This window comes from Delphinus delphis, chromosome X (assembly GCF_949987515.2).
Source record: "Delphinus delphis chromosome X, mDelDel1.2, whole genome shotgun sequence".
Taxonomy (NCBI): Eukaryota; Metazoa; Chordata; class Mammalia; order Artiodactyla; family Delphinidae; genus Delphinus; species Delphinus delphis.
Window position 1 is genome coordinate 68183201 of NC_082704.1, and position 7531 is coordinate 68190731.

Below are 7531 nucleotides of genomic sequence, written 5' to 3' on the forward strand. Positions count from 1 at the left end.
ATTAAAAAATTTTTTTAATTTTATTTTAAAAAATAAAAATTATTAAAAAAATAAAAATTGTTTATTTATTTTTAAAAAAATAAATTTTTTTTAAAAAGGAAATTGGAACTTTTGTACATTGCTGGTGGAAAGGTAAAAATGTTTGCAGCTACTGTGGGAAATAGTTTGGTGGTTTCTCAGAAAGTTAAACATAGAATTACCATATGATACAAAAACTCCACTCCCAAAGAAATTGAAAGCAAGGACACAAACAGATACTTGTACACCAATGTTCACAGCAGCATTATTCACGATAGCCAAAAGGTAGAAATGACCCAAGTGTCCATCAACAGATGAATGGATAAATAGAATTTGGTATATACATGCAATGGAATATTATTCAGCCATAAAAAGGAATGACATTCTGATATATGCTACAATAAATATGAATCTTGAAAACATTATGCTAAATGAAATAAGACAGAAAAGTTCAAATATTGTACAATTACACTCATATAAGGTACGTACAATAGGAAAATTCATAAAGACAAAAAGGGGGCTTCCCTGGTGGCACAGTGGTTAGGAATCCGCCTGCCAAGGCAGGGTACATGGGTTCAAGCCCTGGTCCGGGAAGATCCCACATGCCGTGGAACAACTAAGCCCATGCACCACAACTACTGAGCCTGCACTCTAGAGCCTGCAAGCCACAACTACTGAGCCCACGTGCCACAACTACTGAAGCCTGCACACCTAGAGCCTGTGCTCCACAACAAGAGAAGCCACTGCAATGAGAAGCCCGCGCACTGCAACCAAGAGTAGCCCCCGCTCGCCTCAGCTAGAGAAAGCCCACACGCAGCAACGAAGACCCAACGCAGACAAAAATAAAGATAAATAAATTTATATTAAAAAAAGACAAAAAGTAGAATAGAGTTTACCACGGCTGTTGGGAAGGGACAATGGAGAATTACTGTTTAATAGGTACAGAGTTTCTCTTTGGGATGATGAAAAAGTTCTAGAAATAAATAGTGGTGAAGATTATACAACATTGTGAATGTACTTAATGCCAATGAATTGTACACTTTAAAATGGTAAATTTTGTTACATATTTTTTGCCATAAAAAATGCAAAAAGAAAATCAAAGGCCAAAGGAGAAATTCAGAAAATATATTTCAACCCACATAACAGAGGCCTGATTTACCTAGAATACAAACAGCTTTTACAAAGCAATAAAAAAGAGAAATAGAAATAGAAAACTAGGCAAAGGACATGAGCAATACACACACACACACACACACACACACACACGAAAAGAAATATATGTGACTTCTAAGTATATTAGAAAGCTTAGGGAATTCCCTGGTGGTCCAGCGGTTAGGACTCTGCACTTCCACTGCAGGGGGGACGTGTTCAATCCCTGGTTGGGGAAGTAAGATACACATGCCACACAGCGCAGCCAAAAAAAAACAAACAAACCAAAAAAAGCTTAACCCTACTCATGATAAAAAGATTGTGTTAAGATACCACTCTTTTCCTAGAAAGATGGCAATATCAGAAAGTTTGATAATATATTGTTTTGGCGAGGCTGTGGAGAAACACTCTCATATTCTGTTGTTGGATTGTAAATTGGTATATTTTTTGTAAGGCAACTTATCAAAAAAATTTTAAAGTGTGCTCACTTTGGCAGCACACATAGTAAAATTGGAACGATACAAAAGATTAGCATGGCCCCTGCGCAAGGATGATATGCAAATTCGTGAAGCGTTCCATATTTTTGAATGCATGTATAACTGAATCACTTTGCTGTATACCTGAAACTAACACAACATTGTAAATCAACTATACTCCAATAAAAATTTCTTAAAAAAGAAAAGAAAATTTAAGTACATATGCCTTTTTATTGGTAAGTAACAGAAAACCCAACTCCAATAGGCTTAAACAATAAAGAGGATTTAGGGCTTCCCTGGTGGCACAATGGTTGAGAGTCCACCTGCGGATGCAGGGGACACGGGTTCATGCCCCAGTCCGGGAAGATCCCACATGCCGCAGAGCGGCTAGGCCTGTGAGCCATGGCCGCTGAGCCTGCGCGTCCTGAGCCTGTGCTCCGCACCGGGAGAGGCCACAACAGTGAGTAGGCCCGCGTACCGCTAAATAAATAAATAAATAAATAAAGAGGATTTATCAGTTCAAATAACTGCAAATTCCAGGGGATGAGTGAGCTCTGAAATTGGTTTGATTTTGTGGATCAACAATATCACCAGGGACCTAATTTCCTTCCATCTGTCAGTTCAGTCATCCAAAGTGCGAGCTCCACTGTAAATCTGACTCCCTTCTTGGTAGCAAAAGGGCTGCAGCACTTGAAGTCTTCACATCAGCTACACCATACTGTCCAAAAGAAGAGACAAAGCTGGCTTTTGTTCTCTCTCAGAAGAGCAAAGAAAAACAAAAACAAAAAGAAACCCTTCTTCCCCCAAATACTTCAAAAAATATCCTCTAACATTTCACTGACTTGCATCATTGGCCCATTCCTGAAATTTCCCCTTGACAGGACAATAGTATGCATTGATTGGCTAAGGCCTGGGTTGCTTGAACCAATAACTGAGACATGGGGGATGGACTTACCCTGATTGGGTTACATGTGTGGTGTACCCCCTCCAGAAGCTGGGAGTGAGATCAATTCCACCCCCTTCAAACTTTATGACTGCTAAACAATGGGGAAGATATGGAATGGATGTTGGGCAGGGAATAACATCAACCACTATATACTTTGATACAGCAACCATACTTCTAGGAATTTATCCTAAAAATATGCTGACCCATGTGTACAAATAAGTATGTTCAGGGAGATCATTTGTAATAACAGGATATTGGAAACAACCAAAATGCCTGGGACTGGTTAAATAAATTATGATGTAGCCATACAAAAGAATAAGGCAGATATAAATGTATTGATATGACACAATCTCAAAAATATATTAAGTGAAAAAAGCAGAGTGAATAGCCTGCTACCATTTGTGACAAAAAGAGAGAAGAAATGGATATATGGATATGATATATTTTAAGTGAAAAAAGTATGATAAACTCCCATTTTCATCAATAACCAGACAGATAGATATCCAAATGCATGTGCACACACACATATATACCCATTTATACTTGTATATCCATGGTTTGCATAGAATATATCTGGAGGATAAGCAAGAAATTGACAGTGGGGTTCTCTGGAAAGGGAACCAAGGGAACTAAGGAATAGGGGTAATATATAACTTTAATTGTATATCCTTTTATATTGCTTGAGTTGTTTTTTACCATGTGCATGTATTTTTAGTTAAAAAACAAAAATATTTATTAGTTATACGTTTCTATTTTTTACCTGTCAGATTGTCAAAGATAAAAATATTTTTTAATAGTTTTATTGGTCAAGATGGCATAGTAGGAAGACTCTGAGCTCACTTCCTCTCACAGCCACACCAAAATTACAACTATTTACAGAGCAACTATTGATGAGAAAGGCCAGAATCTAGCAGAAAAGATCTTCTACAACTAAAGACATAAAAAAGGAACCACAATGGGGCTTCCCTGGTGGCTCAGTGGTTGAGAGTCCACCTGTCGATGCAGGGGACACGGGTTCCTGCCCCGGTCTGGGAAGATCCCACATGCCGCGGAGCGGCTGGGCCCGTGAGCCATGGCCGCTGGGCCTGTGTGTCCGGAGCCTGTGCTCCGCAACGGGAGAGGCCACAACAGTGAGAGGCCCGTGTACTGTAAAAAAAAAAAAAAAAAAAAAAAAAAAAAGAACCACAATGAGATGAGTAGGATGGGCAGAGTCACAGTATAGTCAAGACCCACACCCCAGGGTGGGCAACCCACAGATGGGAGAATAATTACAATTGCAGAGGTTCTCCCCATGGAGAAAGGGGTCTGAGCCCCACATCAGGCTCCCCAGCCCAAATGTCCAGCATCAGGAAGATGATGCCCCAGAAAGTTTGGCTTTGAAGGCCAGTGGGGCTTACTTTCAGGGGAGCCAGAAGGCTGTGGGAGACAGAGATTCCATTCTTTTTTTTTCTTTGCAGTACGTGGGCCTCTCACTGTTGTGGCCTCTCCCATTGTGGAGCACAGGCTCCAGATGCGCAGGTTCAGTGGCCATGGCTCACGGGCCCAGCCGCTCTGCAGCATGTGGGATCTTCCCGGACCAGGGCACAAACCCGTGTCCCCTGCATCGGCAGGTGGACTCTCAACCACTGCGCCACCAGGGAAACCCAGAGAGATTCCATTCTTAAAGGGTGCACACAAAATCTCACACACTCCAGGACCCAGGGCTGCAGCAGTAATTTGAAAGGATCTTGGGTCAGACCCACCTGCTGATCTTGGAGAGTCTCCCAGAGAGGCAGGAGGCAACTGGAGGTCACCCTGGGGACACAGACACTGGTGCTGGCAAATGCCATTTTGGAATACTCCCTCTAGTTTATTAGCCTGGGGACCCAGCCTTGCCCCTGCCCACCAGTCTATAGGCACCCATACTGGGATGCTTCAGGCCAAGCAACTAGCCAGGCAGGGACAGCCCCACCCACCATCAGGCAAGCTGCCTTAAGACCCCCTGAGCCCACAGCTTCCCCTGGACACAGCCCTATCAACAGAGGGCCCAGGACCCAGCCCCGTACACCAGAGCACAGGCACTAGACCCAGGACCCCCAGGGCCCTGTAGCTAGAGACCGCAGGACCCAGCTCTGCCCACCAGTGGGCAGGCACCAGCCTTAGGACACCCTGGTACCTGGACCCACCCACCAGTGAGCAATCTCTAGCCTTGGAACCAGCCTCACCCACCAGTGGGCAGACACCTGCCCAAGGACAACTGCAGCCCCACAGCCTGCTATGGCAGGACTCAGACCACCCACCAGCAGGCTGGCACTAGCCCTGGGACCCACTGGGCCACGCCCTTACCCACCAGCAGGCCAACACCAACTCTGAGACATCTTGAGGCCCTCAGCCAGCTGCTCTAAGATCCATCCTCAATCACCAGTGGGCTGACACAAGCTTCAGGACACCCCAGACCCTGCAGCCATGTCAAGAACTGGCCTCAACCACCAGTGGTCAGACCCCAGCTCTGGGACCCCTGGGCCCTTCAGCCAGAGACCCCAGGACCTGGTTCTACCCACCAGTGGGCTGGCACTAGCCCCAGGACCCAGCTTCACCCACTGGTGAGTGGGCACCAGTGGCGAGATCTCCTGAACTCAAACCCCACCAACCAATGGGTGGACACCAGCCCCAGGATCACCACAGCTCCACAGCCTGCCTTGTCAGTACCCAGCTGAAACACCAGCAGGCAGAGAGTAGCCCTGGAAACCCCACAGACCATGACGCTTCCCACCAGCAGGCCAACTCCAGCTCTGGGACACCTTGGGCTCCTCAGCCAGTGGCCCTGGAATCCATGCCAGTGGGCTGACACCAGCTTCAGGACACACAGGACCCTGAAGCCGGAGACACCAAGACCTGGCTCCACATACCAGTGAGCTGGCACTAGCCCTGGGACCCCCTGGGCCCTAGCCACACCTACTAGCAGGCCAGCACCAGCTCTGAGATGCCTTGGACTCCTCAGGCAGCCACCCCAGGATCTAGCCCTATTCACCAATGGGCCAGTACCAGCATTGGGACACCTGGGAACCTGCAGCCAGCAATGTCAGGAACCAGCCCCACTCACCAGGAGGCCAACACTAGATCCAGGAACTCCAGTCACACAACCACCCACCCTAGAACAAGGTTCTGCCCACCAGTGAGCAAGCACTAGTCTGGGACCCCCCCCAGGGTCCCTCAGCCAGGATCTCATGACCCGGCCCTGCCAACTAGCAGCTGGTAGCCTCCATGCAATGCAGGGCCTGACAACCAGTCAAACCAGGGGTGAGCCATGCCTATGAGACCACCCACAGTAGTCAGCCCACCATAACAGAAGGACCCACCCAGCCAACATAGGGGGCACCCCTAGAGCATATAGCTCTGGTGATAACAGGGAGGTGTGCTGCTGGGACACACAGGATGTCTTCTACAAAAGGCCACTTCTCCAAGGTTAGGAAACATAACCAACCACCCAGATACATAGAAATAAAAACAGCAAGTTAGGCAGAATGAGGTGACAGAGGAACATGTTCCAGATGAAGGAACAATATAAAACCCCAGAAGGAAAACTAAGTGAAATGGAGATAGGCAATCTACCCAATAAGGAGTTCAAGGTATTGATCGTAAAGATGATCAAAGAACTCGGGATAAGAATAGATGAAGAGAGTGAAAGGTTAGAAGTTTTTAACAAAGAGTTAGAAAATATAAAGAAGAACCAAACAGATGAAGAATACAATAAGTGAAATGAAAAATACAGTAAAAGGAATTAACAGTAGACTAAATGATACAGATAAATGGATCAGCAAGCTGGAAGACAGAGTAGGGGAAATCACTGAAGCAGAACAGAAAAAAGAATAAAAAGAAATGAGGACAGTTTAAGAGACCTCTGAAACAACATCAAGCATACTAACATTCACATTACAGGGGTCCCAGGAGGAGAAGAGAGCGAGAAAGGGACAGAGAACATATCTAGAAGACATAATAGCTGAAAACTTCCCTATCCAGGGAAAGGAAACAGATAGCCAGGTCCAGGAAGCACAGGGTCCTAAACAGGATCAACCCAAGGAGGACCACACCAAGACACATTGTAATTAAGATGGCAAAAATTAAAGATAAAGATAGAATATTAAAAGCAGCAAGGGAAAAGTAACAAATACCATACAAAGGAATTTCCATAAATCTATCAGCTAACTTTTCAGCAGAGACCTTTCAGGCAAGAAGGGAGTGGCACAATACATTTAAAGTGAAGAAAAGGAAAAACCTATGACCAAGACTACTCTACCCAGCAAGGCTTTCATTCAGATTTGAGGGAGAGAGCAAAAGTTTTACAGATAGGCAAAAGCTAAATGAATTCAGCACTACCAAGCCAGCTTTACAAGAAATGTTAAAGGGACTTCTCTAAGTGAAAAAGAAAAGGCCACAGCTAGAAACATGAAAATTACTAAAGGGAAAAACTCACTGATAAAGACAAATATAGTAAAGGTAGTAAATCATCCATGTACAAAGCTGTAGGAAAGTTTTAAAATAAAAGTACTAAAGTAATCTATATCCACAGTAAGTCATTAAAGACTACACAAGACAAAAAGATGTAAAATACAACATCAAAAAAGCAATAATAGGGAGAAGGGAGTAAAAATGCAGGGCTGTTAAAATGCATTTGAAATTAAGAGATAAGCAGCTTAAAGTAATCACATATATGTGTATGTACATGGATTATATATGTATATACCTGATGGTAACCACAAACTGAAAATCTGTAATAGAGACACACACAAAAAGAGAAAGGAATCATCCAAACTAACACTAAAGATAGTCATAAAATTACAAGGGAAGAGAACCAAAGAAGAAGAAAGGATAAAAAAAATTACGAAAACAACGCCCAAATAATTAACAAAATAGAAATAGGTACATACCTATCAATAATTACTTTAAATGGAAATGGACTAAA

The 7531-nt window shown here is 44.0% G+C and overlaps 1 non-coding gene across 1 annotated transcript; it reads left to right on the top strand.

Moving 5' to 3' along the window:
• Window positions 1-1647: 1647 nt before the first annotated feature.
• Window positions 1648-1752, top strand: LOC132419127 (U6 spliceosomal RNA). The gene has a single exon (XR_009518134.1). It is a non-coding gene; the product is annotated as a U6 spliceosomal RNA (small nuclear RNA).
• Window positions 1753-7531: the final 5779 nt, after the last annotated feature.